Here is a 14,756-nt window from a genome sequence, read left to right on the forward strand (position 1 = left end):
AAGGAAATAGTGCGCATATAGTATTAGGAACGGAAAGTTGGTTAAAACCGGAAGTGAACAGTAACGAAATCCTAGACACAGAATGGAATATATACCGCAAGGATAGGATAAACGCCAATGGTGGAGGAGTATTTATAGCAGTAAAGAATTCAATAATATCCAGTGAAGTTATTAGCGAATGCGAATGTGAAATAATCTGGGTTAAGTTAAGTATCAAAGGTGGGACAGATATGATAGTCGGGTGCTTCTATAGACCACCTGCATCAGCAACCGTAGTAGTTGAGCGCCTCAGAGAGAACCTGCAGAACGTCGTGAAGAAGTTTCGTGATCATACTATTGTAATAGGGGGAGACTTCAATCTACCAGGTATAGAATGGGATAGTCACACAATCAGAACTGGAGCCAGGGACAGAGACTCTTGTGACATTATCCTGACTGCCTTGTCCGAGAATTACTTCGAGCAGATAGTTAGAGAACCAACTCGTGAAGCTAACGTTTTAGACCTCATAGCAACAAATAGACCGGAACTTTTCGACTCCGTGAATGTAGAAGAGGGTATCAGTGATCATAAGTCAGTGGTTGCATCAATGACTACAAGTGTAATAAGAAATGCCAAGAAAGGAAGGAAAATATATTTGCTTAACAAGAGTGATAGGGCACAAATCGCAGAATATCTGAGTGACCACCATCAAACGTTCATTTCTGAGGAAGAGGATGTGGAACAAAAATGGAAAAAATTCAGAAACATCGTCCAGTACGCCTTAGATAAGTTCGTACCGACTAAGGTCCAAAGCGAGGGGTGACGTGGTATAACAATCATGTACGAAAGGTACTACGGAAACAAAGAAAGCTTCATCATAGGTTTAAGAGTAGTCGAATCATAGCTGATAAGGAAAAGCTGAACGAAGCGAAAAAGAGCGTAAAGAGAGCAATGAGAGAAGCATTCAACGAATTCGAACATAAAACATTGGCAAACAATCTAAACAAGAACCCTAAAAAGTTTTGGTCATATGTAAAATCGGTAAGCGGATCTAAATCCCCTATTCAGTCACTCGTTGACCACGATGGAACCGAAACAGAGGACGACCGAAAAAAGGCAGAAATACTGAATTCAGTGTTCCGAAACTGTTTCACTGCGGAAAATCGTAACACGGTCCCTGACTTCAGCCGTCGCACGGACGCCAAAATGGAAAATATTGAAATAAACGATATCGGAATTGAAAAACAACTGCTATCACTTAGTAGCGGAAAAGCATCCGGACCAGACGAGATACCCTTAAGATTCTACAGTGATTATGCTAAAGAACTTGCCCCCTTTCTATCAGCAATTTATCGTAGATCGCTGGAAGAACGTAAAGTACCTTGCGACTGGAAGAAAGCGCAGGTCGTTCCCATTTTCAAGAAGGGTCATAAATCAGATGCGAATAATTATAGGCCTATTTCGCTTACGTCAATCTGTTGTAGAATAATGGAACATGTTTTGTGTTCTCGTATTATGACGTTCTTAGATAATACAAATCTCCTTCATCATAACCAACATGGATTCCGCAAACAGAGATCATGTGAAACTCAGCTCGCCCTATTTGCCCAAGAAATTCACAGTGCCGTAGACACTGGCGAGCAGATTGATGCCGTATTCCTGGACTTCAGGAAGGCATTTGATACGGTTCCGCACTTACGTTTAGTGAAAAAAATACGAGCTTACGGAATATCGGACCAGGTTTGTGATTGGATTCAGGATTTCCTAGAAGAAAGAACACAACATGTCATTCTTAACGGTTCAAAATCTGCAGATGTAGAGGTAATTTCGGGAGTACCGCAGGGAAGCGTGATAGGACCTTTATTGTTTACAATATACATAAATGACTTAGTTGACAACATCGGTAGCTCCGTGAGGCTATTTGCAGATGACACGGTTGTCTACAAGAAAGTAGCAACATCAGAAGACTCGTACGTACTCCAGGAGGACCTGCAGAGGATTAATGCATGGTGCGACAGCTGGCAGCTTTCCCTAAACGTAGATAAATGTAATATAATGCGCATACATAGGGGCAGAAATCCATTCCAGTACGATTATGCCATAGGTGGTAAATCATTGGAAGCGGTAACGACCGTAAAATACTTAGGAGTTACTATCCGGAGCGATCTGAAGTGGAATGATCACATAAAACAAATAGTGGGAAAAGCAGGCGCCAGGTTGAGATTCATAGGAAGAATTCTAAGAAAATGTGACTCATCGACGAAAGAAGTAGCTTACAAAACGCTTGTTCGTCCGATTCTTGAGTATTGCTCATCAGTATGGGACCCTTACCAGGTTGGATTAATAGAAGAGATAGACATGATCCAGCGAAAAGCAGCGCGATTCGTCATGGGGACATTTAGTCAGAGCGAGAGCGTTACGGAGATGCTGAACAAGCTCCAGTGGCGGACACTTCAAGAAAGGCGTTACGCAGTACGGAGAGGTTTATTATCGAAATTACGAGAGAGCACATTCCGGGAAGAGATGGGCAACATATTACTACCGCCCACATATATCTTGCGTAATGATCACAACGAAAAGATCCGAGAAATTAGAGCAAATACGGAGACTTACAAGCAGTCGTTCTTCCCACGCACAATTCGTGAATGGAACAGGGAAGGGGGGATCAGATAGTGGTACAATAAGTACCCTCCGCCACACACCGTAAGGTGGCTCGCGGAGTATAGATGTAGATGTAGATGTAGATGTAGATTGGTGAACATCGGTCTGACGGTACATGCATCACAAGATAAATAGCAAATGATAATGGCGCCTTGCTAGGTCGTAGCAAATGACGTAGCTGAAGGCTATGCTAACTATCGTCTCGGCAAATGAGAGCGTAATTTGTCAGTGAACCATCGCTAGCAAAGTCGGCTGTACAACTGGGGCGAGTGCTAGGACGTCTCTCTAGACCTGCCGTGTGGCGGCGCTCGGTCTGCAATCACTGACAGTGGCGACACGCAGGTCCGACGTATACTAACGGACCGCGGCCGATTTAAAGGCTACCACCTAGCAAGTGTGGTGTCTGGCGGTGACACCACAATTACACCCCTGTCATAAAGAATGTGTGCAAGCATTGTGACCAACGGATTTTAGCCCCGCGTTCACTTTTGTCAGGGGTTTTTCCACTGCAGTGCTGTAGTGCTGAACTCCGTACAGTTTGTATTGTTCTGGAATGAGGCCTTATTCACCCGTGATGGTGTTTTCAACAGCCATGTCTGCAGTGAGGACAATGGCCACGACGGAAACATCGGTGGCCACCAGCGACGGAAACATCGGTGGCCACCAGCAACGATTTTCTGTTAGCTGGGGAGGGGGACCTTATTTGCTGCCTCGCCATTTCACAGGTCCACCTTACCTCGTGTTCCTGTGAGGTGTGCTGCCACAGTTCTTGGAAACTGTACCACATGTTGTCTGCGAAAGAATTTCAACGCGACCGTGCACCAGCCCACTTCGATGTTAATGTTCACGAGCACCTCAACAACAGGTACTCTCGTCATTGGATTGGAAGGGGAAGTCCCGTGTCATGGTCAGCGTAATCGGCTGATCTCACATCTCCGGACTTTTTTCGCTGGCGTTACGTCAGCTCGTAGGTGTATGAAACCTTCGTAGAAACGGATGAAGAACTGCTTGCTAGGGCCCAAGCTGGCTGTGTCCTGGTACAACAGACGCCAGGGATCTTTGGAAGAGTGAGCAGAACTTCATGCGCCGTTCCCAAGCATGCGTTGAAACTGGCGGTCGTCACTTTGAACAATTACCATGAGCTTCGTTGCTGTTACGCGTTGTACACTGTGTACGCCCATGACACAGTGACTAAGCATTTCCCACCATTGGTCCGTATCTCAATATAATCACTTGTGAACTCTATCACCTGTTTAAATTTGACCCAAAAGGTTTGAGACACCCTGTACGATGGCTTTCCGTCAATTACTAAGAAAGGAACCCACAAACCCATTCGCACAACTGAGACGATACTTCACAGGCATGCGATATGATTAGAAGTCACTTGTGATGAATAATGTCAAAAGCTTTGTGAAAATATAGAAATACGGAACCAACATGAGATCCCCTGTCAATAGCAGTCATTACCTCGTGAGAATAAAGAGCCAGCTGTCTTACACAAAAGTTATATTTTCTGAATACTTACGGACTACATGTCAGTTAATCGTTTTTTAAAGTAATTCAGAATGTTCGTACGCAATATATGTCCCAAAATCGTACTGCACATGGAGTCAGTGGCATGAATATGTAAGTCACCGAATTAGTTGTTTTCTTTCTTCTATATTGGTGTTACCTGTGCAGCTTTACAGTCCGTAAGTACGGATCTCTTCACGAGAGTGTGGTTGGATGTAACTGCTAAATATGGAGCTCTTATATCAGCATACTCTTGAAGGAACCTAATTCGTGTACAATCTCGACTAGAACATTCGCCTTTATTGAGTGATTTAAGAATCACTGTCAGTTTGATCGAACTGCAAGTAGAAATTAAGAAAACGTGGGGAGATTTCTTAGCTAAGTAAATAAGAGTCATTGACATTGCGTAAAACCCTGAGATACTCAGTTTGTGCAACTTAAATGAATGGCACAATGCATTTAAGTTGTATAGGGCCAGAAGTCACAGCGCGGTCGACAGAATGTCACACACGATAATTATTGAAATATTCGAGGAATGAAGGCGGGTAAAGAGAGATTCTGTCAAATGATGACAGGGCAGCAATATTAGCGTTAGCTGATCGACATCGTGGATGACTCTGATGTTCGGTTGCAATCCGGCCTGACATCAATGTAATATTTATCAGTCAATTTGTAGCGGTGAAAGTGCAACAAGAGGTTTCATAAACTGTTAATTGCCGCGCGAACCGTGGCAAGGCGCCATAGACCACGTGGCTAGCCCGCGCGGCTTGGCTCTGCAGAATCGATGAATAAGTTTTCATCCCTGACAACGACAATCAATATCAAGTTTTATCTCTGACACGGATTATCTCTGCTGATCGGCTGTGGCCGAAAGGTTCTAAGCGCTTCAGTCCGGAACCGCGCTGCTGCTACGGTCGCAGGTTCGAATCCTGCCTCGGGCATGGATATGTGTGATGTCGTTAGGTTAGTTAGGTTTAAGTAGATCTAAGTGTACGGGACTGATGACCTCAGATGTTAAGTCCCATAGTGCTTAGAGCCATTTGAACCATCTGCTGGTCACGTGTAAACTAGACCATGCCCATATTACACAGTTTTTAAGTCGCTCTCCGACGTCCGACTCTGTCGGTCTACAAGACTCAGCGTCGCCATGAGCATCTCCGAAATGTCCAGCGCAGCTCTGTACAAAAAGTCAGGAACCGAAAAGTTTCTTGGACCACGGCCGCACAACCAAGCACCACCAACTTTAATATTTGACCAGTTAAGAACATTACAAGTTCTCTTGTATGAATGCGTGTTGCAAGTGTCAGGATGACTGCTTCTCCCTGATCGCTCACTTGTCATTATTCTGTACTGCCGTGTGGTCTACAAAGCAGCAATGGGACGCAAGGAGATTAACACGATGTTCGAATATCGACAACTTGTTACCATTCTCCGTGCTGAGAAACTGTCGTAGAACACTTGGTAGTTTTCTGAGTATTCTCAGAAGTGCAGTTTTTGATGGTACGTGACGATATGCAAAACAGTATCGCATAGCATTTATGTCTCAAAAAGGGCTGCTCAGGAAGCTAAATATAACAAAAGGCGATCAATCAGAAAAAACTGAGAGTAATCCTCGATTAAGTGTTTCTAAAACTGCAAGCCATCTCCTGCAGGAACGTGGTAAGCAAATATGTGAATCAACCGCCCAGACGCTTATCAGATAAGTAGGGTGCAATGGAAGAGTGGCAAGGAAAAAGATGAACGAAGGGAAACTGCAACACTTCGGAACAGACCACGTATACAAAGGGTCAGAATGATCGATACGTGTTTGTTGATGAAATTAGATTCAACGACTTTTCTCAGGACATGGGAGATCTATGGAGTGGCGAAAACCAAATGTCGATCTGCAGGCTGAACATTTGCAACCCACTATAAAATATGGCGACGGGAATGTTTTGGCATGGGGCTGTTTTCCGTCATTTGGTGTACGAGTGAGAACTTGCGAAGACACCACGTTAAACAAGGAGCGTTATCTCAACATCCTGAAGCAAAATTAGCACAGAAGTGCGAAAAAGTTTGGGATTAGATCTACATTGATATTTCAAAGGCAAAATGATCCTTTACAAAGGAACGGCTTGTTCATCACCATCCTATTCAGGTACCACCTAAGTCGCTAGACTTTCGCACCACAGAAAATTCATGGCACGCACTCTGTAGAAGGGTCAGGAGAATTTCAGTCAACTCTAAAAAAAGACAAGAAAAAGAAGTTAACGGAAGAATGGAAACCAGTTATTTCTGAGTTAGCCACGAAACTATCTGGTAACAGCCTCCCTTCTTGGGTGTCAATAATCTTGCTATTACCGTTTGTGTTACATTTTCCTTTTAGCGTATTAAATAAAATTTTAACGTTCGGTACTTACATAAACTGCCAAGTATGTCTTTTCTTGTTCCCATTGTTTAATTAAGTGGGTAATTCCCCCCCCCCCCCCCCCCACCAAAAAAAATAAAAATAATAATATTAAGTGTCGTGTAATATTTTGTGTAATGTAATAGACACCTTTTATTAACCTGACACGTTCCACATCATTACGATGTGTCGTATTCATGATCTATGGAACAAGTACTAATCTAATCTAACCTCTAATGATATTACACACCAGACATGGCTGCAGGCTTCATTTACTCGGTGTTTCGCCTGTCACAAAAGGCATAACGTCCAATTTGTATAATTGCGGCACGTTCACCTTCATTCTCGAATGCTGCATACTGTCTGTGTTGTATTTACACCAAATACGTTTTACAAGTGTTGTTTTGTTATCTTTAGCCAACTACTTTCAGCTACTACTTCTTGTATAATCATAGCAGCGTTGATATTTGTAGAGTAATTATAGAGTTGTTGTCTTACCTGTTTGTTTATACCAAATGTTTAATTCTTTTCAGGTGATAAAGAGGTCTCGACGGCAGTCCTTGGTGTTGCAACTGTTTGTTGTAGCGTAACACCTGAAGCGTAAGTACTTTCTAAACGACTTACTATCCACAGAGATTTGTAGATTTATCTTGACAAAAATGTACATATTGAAAACGCAAAGTCCAAGAAGTTCAAGAACTGTAATGCGCTGTAAATGAATCAACAAGTATAGAATATTGTGGAAGGAAAAGGAAGGTAGGTTAACGTACCGTCGACATAGAGGTCATGAGAAGCGGAATAGTGGTTCGCCCCTTTGAAGTTGGTAGAAGGTATGACAGAAGGGGATTTTTAGTCCTGATTCTCCAGAATAAGTCTCCAGTGGTAAAAAACTGCGACACATCACAAGATTCACTGCGGAATATTTACCAGATTGCTTTCTGTAAGTGGGCCAAAAGTCCAGTGGCTGCTTGTCGCTCTCACACTACTGTAATAAATTTCCGCACAGAATTTTGTAGTCAGTGGAAGATGATAGCCAGTACTTTCGAGACGTTCTCTTTCAGGAAAATGACGAAGGTTGTTTATTTTTGAGGATAAAGGCAGCAATCAAGAGATCATTACAGTTAAATTTTAACCACGATCGTATTGTTGGTAGTCTATGGAGAAAGCAAATGTACACCTGCTCTTGTCGACAGACATAAATACACTTTCTGACAAAAGAGAGAAGCACCCGTAAGATAAGGAGGAGAGTTCAATGGTTCTTATTTCAGTGATTAAAAGATCGTGTCAGAGAAAGAGACCATCTGTCAACACGAAGTAGCTTACCCTCTGGCCTGAATGCATGCATTGTTTCGATTGGGGAAAGTGTCGTAAAGTCATTGTAGCCTCTCAAGAGGCAAGGTGGCCAACAATTGTTGTGACACGTCCTTGATATCCTGGATCCTGACACGGGCGGAACTGACGTCCGACCTGGTCCCACACATTTTGCACCGGGAACACATCAGGGGATTTTGTTGGCTGCAGGAGTACTTCAAAATCACTCAGATGTTTATAGACACACATGCCATGTATATACGAGTGTAAGTGGGATGTTTAGGTTTTTATGTTGGTAACGCCACGTAACGCTCTGTATGAAAATCACTGACTGTGCTGTGTTCAGTCTGTGGCTGGTTTGCATTGTTGGAATATTTGCTATTGTAGTGTTGGGCAGTTGGATGTAGAGGTGGGTCGAACTCGTTCATTCCCGTGAACTACTTCATTCTTTTCACTCTTTGCCGTGAAGCGTTCAAATGAAGTAGTTCATTCACGAAGTACGGAAGCCTGGCGAAGTTGCCCAGTTCGCCGCTCAGACGCGGCTACGCTCACATCGCCTCGCTCGTACAAAAAGCTTCGTAATACTTCATAATTTTACCAACAGATGGCCGAACTATGCAGTAACGTGCACGCAACGTTTTACGCTCTTACAGCGTTTGAGCTAACTTAAATAGAGCATGGTCGAAGGGGACAAAGGAAAGATAAACAGAGAAGCCTGTCACATATAAAGAAGGTATTACATTTAATCTTGCTCGACATTTTCTCATGAAGCGCCCAAAAAAGTCTTTATCTGCCAAGTGAAACATTATTTGTTGTATTCATGGACTGAAAACTAGGGCTACAAACGAAATGCATTCCAGTTTTATGTTCCTTTTAAAATTTAATCCAAAATAGCATGTGTATGTTTACCACTGTCACAAAGTCTATATATCTACGTTAGGTAATTATTCAGAAGTTTTCCTGTAGATTTTATTTTTGTTGAGAATAATAACCCTCCAGATTCAAAACAGTTTAAACTGTCACCTGCAGTCATTGGTACGATTTCAGGTAAAATCCCTCTTTCAGTGTTATTAACAAACCTTTTATTTTCATGTTGGCTGTGCGTGCTCACACAGCCAGCCTCTTCGTTTGCATCTGTAATATTCATTGGTCCGCAAGATGTCAGCACTGCAAAAAGCACCTGACGCTGCCTTCCCCTCGCCCCTCACCACCACAACCCCTCACAAACCTATCATTTCCCACAAACGCCGCGCGATTCGTCGACAGGCAGTAGAGGGGGAACTGAAGTGAAGGGAGGATGAGTGACGTAGCACCGATGTAGTGAGAGAGGGGAAGAGAGTGAGTGAACTAGAAAGATGTGTGGAGTGTGCCATCTGTGAAGAGTTTGAAGTACCAGTTCATTGAAATTGAGTGGTTAGTTCACACTTCACTGGAGTGAAGCGTTCATTTGAACGACTCATTCACGAGCTCCCCATCACTAGTTGGATGTTAACAGCGCGTAGCGTTGAGCAGTTGGAGGTGAGAGAGATGGCGGAGTTTTGAGAGCGGATGATCTGGACGTGCGTCCGTCAGAAAGAGTAACTTTGTAAAACTGGATGTCATGAACTGATATACATATTATGACTTTTGAACACGATTGAGGTAAATACATTGATTCTTGTCTATCAAAATCTTTCATTTGCTAAGTATGCCTATCAGTAGTTAGCGTCTTCAGTAGATAGAATCTTTTATTTAGCTGGCAGTAGTGGCGCTCGCTGTATTTTAGTAGATCGAGTAACGAAGATTTTTGTGATGTAAGTGAATGATGATAGGTATAGGTAATTGTTAGTCAGGGCCATTCTTTTGTATGGATTATTGAAAGTCAGATTGCGTTGCGCTAAAAATATTGTGTGCCAGTTTAGTGATGATCAGAATAAGTAAAGAGAGAAATGTCTGAGTACGTTGAGTTTTGCTCATCTGTTTGAAAATCAAATAATGTAAGAGGTTTACCAGCACCGTCGTTTATAATTTTTCCAAGGGGACGTTTCACGAGCAATGTACTGTTGAAAAATAGCAACACGGTGACGTCGCGTGAGTAGAAATGGTAATGAGCGTACGGCATTGTGGGCCGGGAGTCCCCCATTCGGGGAAGTTCGGCCGCCGAGGGCAAGTACTTATTGCCTTCGACGCCACTTTGGGCGACTTGCTCGTCGGAGAAGGGGATGAAATGATGATAACACAACACCCAGTCCCTGAGCGTAGAAAATCTCCTGCCCCAGCCGGGAATCAAAACTTGGCGCCCTGGCATGGCATCCCACCGCGCTGACCACTCAGCTAACGGGTGTGGTCGCATGAATAGAAGTAACGCAGAAAGACACAGGATGTCCGTGACGTGCCGTTATGCCGTCATTTTCCCCAATCATTACTATTTGTGACCTGAAGCCATATTCCGTGGCTTCCTAACCATAAAGCCAGGAATAACGCCACTGCGCCTCTCGAAGACATTGGTAGGATGTGATGTCTAACCCGATCTCCTCCATACTCGCTGACGACAGTCATCTGGAGTAGTGCAGAATCGCGACTGATCGCTGAAAAAGGCGACGCCATTCATCAGCAGTCCACGCTTCCTGATTACGTCACCATTCCAAATACACCCGTTTGTGTTGTGTTAACAGCAGCCTACGCATGGGACGGTAATTCCCTCGTCCAGCTGCTGCTAGTGTCCGATCAGTGGTATGGGATGATACAGAATGTTGCAGTGAGTGGATCACTTGTTCTCGGACGACAGGTGCACACTTCGAAGGATTATAACGTTCTTCGTGTCCAGTGTGGTGATGGTCAATTCCGGCGGCCAGAATTTCTCGATCTGAACGTTGACGACCAGTATGCCTGGCCTCAAGTTCCAATCCGAGCCACTGTCGCATTAGAATGCGCCATGAAATAGTGATATTGCGCGATTCGGCTAGCCACCGAAATGATCAACTATGACATCCCTTTCAGTTTATTGTAGGTGCTGACGTCGCTGTCTCTCACGAGAAGGTTGGATGACCCTACCCATAATGCTCCAAAGGTTCTCAGCTGGGGAGAGATCCAGCGACTTCGTTCAGAACGGTAGCGTTTGGCAAGCACGAAGACAACCCGTAGAAACTCTCGCCGTTTGCGGCGGGCGTTATCATGCCGAAATGTAAGCTGGGGATGGCTTAATATAAAGGACAAATAAAAATAAAACGCGGTGCGTGAATACCGTCGACATACCGCTGTGCTGTGTGGGCGCCGAGGATGACAACCAAAGGGTTCTGCTATGAAATGAAATAAAATGGCACCCCAGTCTATCACGCCGTATGGCGGGCGCTGGTAAGGTTGATATCCCAGAGCTGTGCAGGGCGTCTCCAGACACTGCTTCGACCTGGAATCCGATTGAATGGAGTAGAATTGTCTTCAGTGACGAGTCCCAGTTCGAAATGAGTCCCGACGACCAGCAGAGACGTGTCTGGAGACGCCTCGGACAGCAATGGGATACTGACTGACTGTCGTCCACCATAAGGCCTGACAACCAAGAGTGACGGCTTGAGATGCCGTTTCTTTTCATAGCAGGACCTTTTCGGTTGCCATCCGCGGTATCCTTACAGCATAGCGAAACGTCGACGATATCCTATGCCCCGTTTTGTTGCTGTCCATGGCAACCATCCTGAGCTTACATTTCAGTAAGATAATGCCAAACGGCTCGTGGCTAGAGTTTCTACTGCTTGTCTTCGTACTTGGCATATCCTATCTTGGCGAAAAGGTTGCCGTATCTCTCCCCAATTCAGAGCGTTTGGAGCATTATGGGCAGGGCCCTCCATCCAGATCGGCGTTTTGATGATATAACCCGCCAATTGGACTGAATCTGGCACGATGTCGCTCGAGACGACGTCCAACAACTCTTTCAATCAATGTCAAGCCAAGTAACTGCTTGCATAAGGCCTACATGTGGACCAAGGCGTTACCTGCTTGCTCAGTTTGTGAAGCTATTTCTCTTGCATAAAACATCCATTTTTTCTGAAATTGTAATCATTTGTTTGTCCGTGCATGTACATTGCATGGACCGATTTCCGTCCCATTCGGATAATTTTCCTTCGTGGTGCGTCTTTTTTTTCTTTTTTAAAGTGTATTTGTGCTGTGTTACGAAGACACATTGTAATGTTTTAATTAATACCTCGAAAAATCAAACTGCTAGCATGAAACTCGATGGTACAGGTATTCTTTCAACGCGGTGCACTTTTGCCACCCGTGTCTGAGTTGACAGAGGAATTTGCCTTTTGGCTTCTCAGGAAACGTTTCTGCTCGAAAATCACTATGTCGTAATTCTGGAGAACGCGTCCACGCAGTAATTTCTTCATCCAGAAAAAGAGGAACTAGTCACTGGGTGCTGTGTAGAAAATGCAGGGGTGAGGCAAAACTTGATAGCACCTTGAGTGAGTTGAGTTGTCGTGTAGCAAAAGCACCTCCTGGAATAGCTTACTCCGACACGTCGTCTAAATTGACTCCAGTAAACTCGTTAGGAGATTCCAGTAGTATACTGAGACAGTTAGCCACAGCGGACGCGCCTCACTTGGCGCCTAGGTACCTCGCGGCTCGCCAGGCGACACACCTTCCTAAAGAAACGGATGTGAACTAAAGAGATGGGTCGCACCGAGCGCTGGCTGCCCCTAGACGAACGGCAGTGTTGGCTCTTACCGGTATGTCGCCTTCGAAGTTCATACTACCCGATAAAGGCTGCTCATTACGTCATTTCCTCTACCATGGATGACGAAGCTTAAATATCGGCAGTTTTCGATAGGGAAGTGACGTCTTGAACCGATTAAAGTTCTGCAACAATTAAATTTTGAATTTTGCATCACAGTATAAAATTTTGCAAAGATGGAATTTCAGCTATATTTGGCATCAACTGTGCAGGAACAGAAGAACGTCATTTTAGCTTCTGTCAATGTCTTGCTCCAGTGGTGTTAATTTAATTTTTTTTTTCTGAAGGTCCAAAAACCGGTCGCCTTTGCTTGTAGACACAGTGGAACGCATTTTTCTGTTTATCCTCTTTGGTACAGACGTGTGAACTATCTAAGGAACACAAGGCCATTCCGGAGACTGAACGTCTTCAAACAACGGTACCACTTTTATCTGTTGGTGATTGGCTTTAACTTTCTAAAATACTGGATTCACCATGTTTGGAGACGGTAAATCTTCAAAAAGGCGCAAAGAGTTTGTGGCAGTATCATCAGCTCCTTCCGCACTTCGTGGAGATACAAAGATATACCAACTTTGTAATTAGTGTTTTGTTTTTGTAGTTTTTCTGTAATAGTCGAACGATTTTACAGTCAGTCGTAAATAACCAAAAAATGTGTTTTTAAACTGCCGAATTTATTTGTAAACATGTTGAATTCAGTCCGCAGCTCGTGGTCTAGTGGCTAGCGTTGCTGCCTCTGGATCACGGGGTCCCGGGTTCGATTCCCAGGCGGTTTGGATATTTTCTCTGCCCGGGCACCGGGTTTTTGTGGTGTCCTCATCGTTTCATGATCATCATTTCTGGCAGTGGCTAGAGTGGACTGTGAAAAAAAATTGGACTGTGTAACAATTGAATTGGGACTTGGTACGGGCGCTGATGACCGCGCGGTTGAGCGCCCCACAAACCAAATATCATCATCATCATCATGTTGAATTCACCACGTGCACTTCTCTCACAATTAATACTTTAGCATGATAGCAGTTTCCACAACAGTTCATATTTAAAAAAAAAAACTGTGGGAAGGATTTTCTGACTCAGCGTTAGAAAAGATATTTCCACGGTGCGAGTGAGCAACACGCCTATGGTGAATGGCATCGATGTTCCGGTGTGGTCACTGAGCATCCAAGTGCTTGGCACCAGGTGAGTCCCAAGGTACCTAGCCGCCTAGCGAGAGCGCCCGGTGTGGCCCAATTCTTGCGGACATAACGCTTTGTCATTACACCATTGCGATGCCAAGAAAACGGCGCCATCTTGTCCGATGATGGTTCTTCGCCCTTTTCGTTTGTGGTGAATCCGCACGTTTGCACTGCTTGATTTGCTCTTCAGAGTCATAGTGATACACGCATCTCTCGTCCAGTGTGACGAAGCGGCTGGAGAGGTCATCTGGATTGGCTGCCTCGCTTCTGTGGGATTTTTTGATGTGGGCAGTCAAGGAAGCCAGCGAGTGATGAGCTTTTTCATGTTCAAAATGCCATGCATGATGTCGAAAATATTAACCCATGATTGATTTTCATTTTTCCACTACCGCATCGATCCCCACCAGCGAGCCCCAGAGCAACCACTTTTCTTGCCATTCCGTATTCTTCATAGAGAGATGATCTCCCAATTCCTCGTTATTTACATGTTTTTGAAGACAGCAGAAAGGTCTGCACCACCTAACCACTGGGCATATACGAGGGTTACGTATTTTTTCTAAACCTCCGATCGGTCGGGAAATTAAAACCACAGTGAAACTCCGGTGATGGGTTACGTAGTTTCTCTAGTATGCCCGTCTAGCACATCACGTCGCACTCACTCAGTTCTGAGTGCACAGTGAGAACTCGAAAGACGTACAGGCAATACTATCTGCAGCCAAATTTGAAGTGCTTCTTAATGTAAATTCCCAACCGCATGCTGCAAGTGCGACGAAGACGCCCCTGCAGCGTTTTTGATGAGAAATTGTAACTTGTGTTTGTTGTGTTCTGAACTGCACTGGTATGTGTCTGTGTTGAAAGTAAACCTGAGCAATGCAAGTGGTGCGATTATGTAAACGCTATCTGATAAACTGAGTCGCCAAAACTATCTGAAACTGTAACACTGTATTGTAATTAACTTGAAATTAATTTTGAAAGAATAAATGTCCAAAACGTTTCTGTGAAGATACCCTAATGTCCAAAACGTTCCTGTGA

General features: G+C 44.2%; 1 protein-coding gene across 3 annotated transcripts in view; it reads left to right on the plus strand.

Annotated features, from left to right (window-relative positions):
* LOC126483808 (V-type proton ATPase 116 kDa subunit a 1) overlaps positions 1-14,756 on the plus strand; it is a 617,022-nt gene that overhangs the window by 265,688 nt on the left and 336,578 nt on the right. For 2 of the 3 annotated variants that reach the window (XM_050106990.1, XM_050106992.1), the window contains exon 3: positions 7,073-7,139. The gene's annotated coding sequence lies outside the window, so the exon portion shown is untranslated. Of the gene's footprint in view, positions 1-7,072; positions 7,143-14,756 lie in introns of all 3 variants that reach the window. The other variant, XM_050106991.1, reaches the window with a different exon arrangement.

The sequence above is a fragment of the Schistocerca serialis genome, chromosome 6, assembly GCF_023864345.2.
Source record: "Schistocerca serialis cubense isolate TAMUIC-IGC-003099 chromosome 6, iqSchSeri2.2, whole genome shotgun sequence".
Classification (NCBI taxonomy): Eukaryota; Metazoa; Arthropoda; class Insecta; order Orthoptera; family Acrididae; genus Schistocerca; species Schistocerca serialis.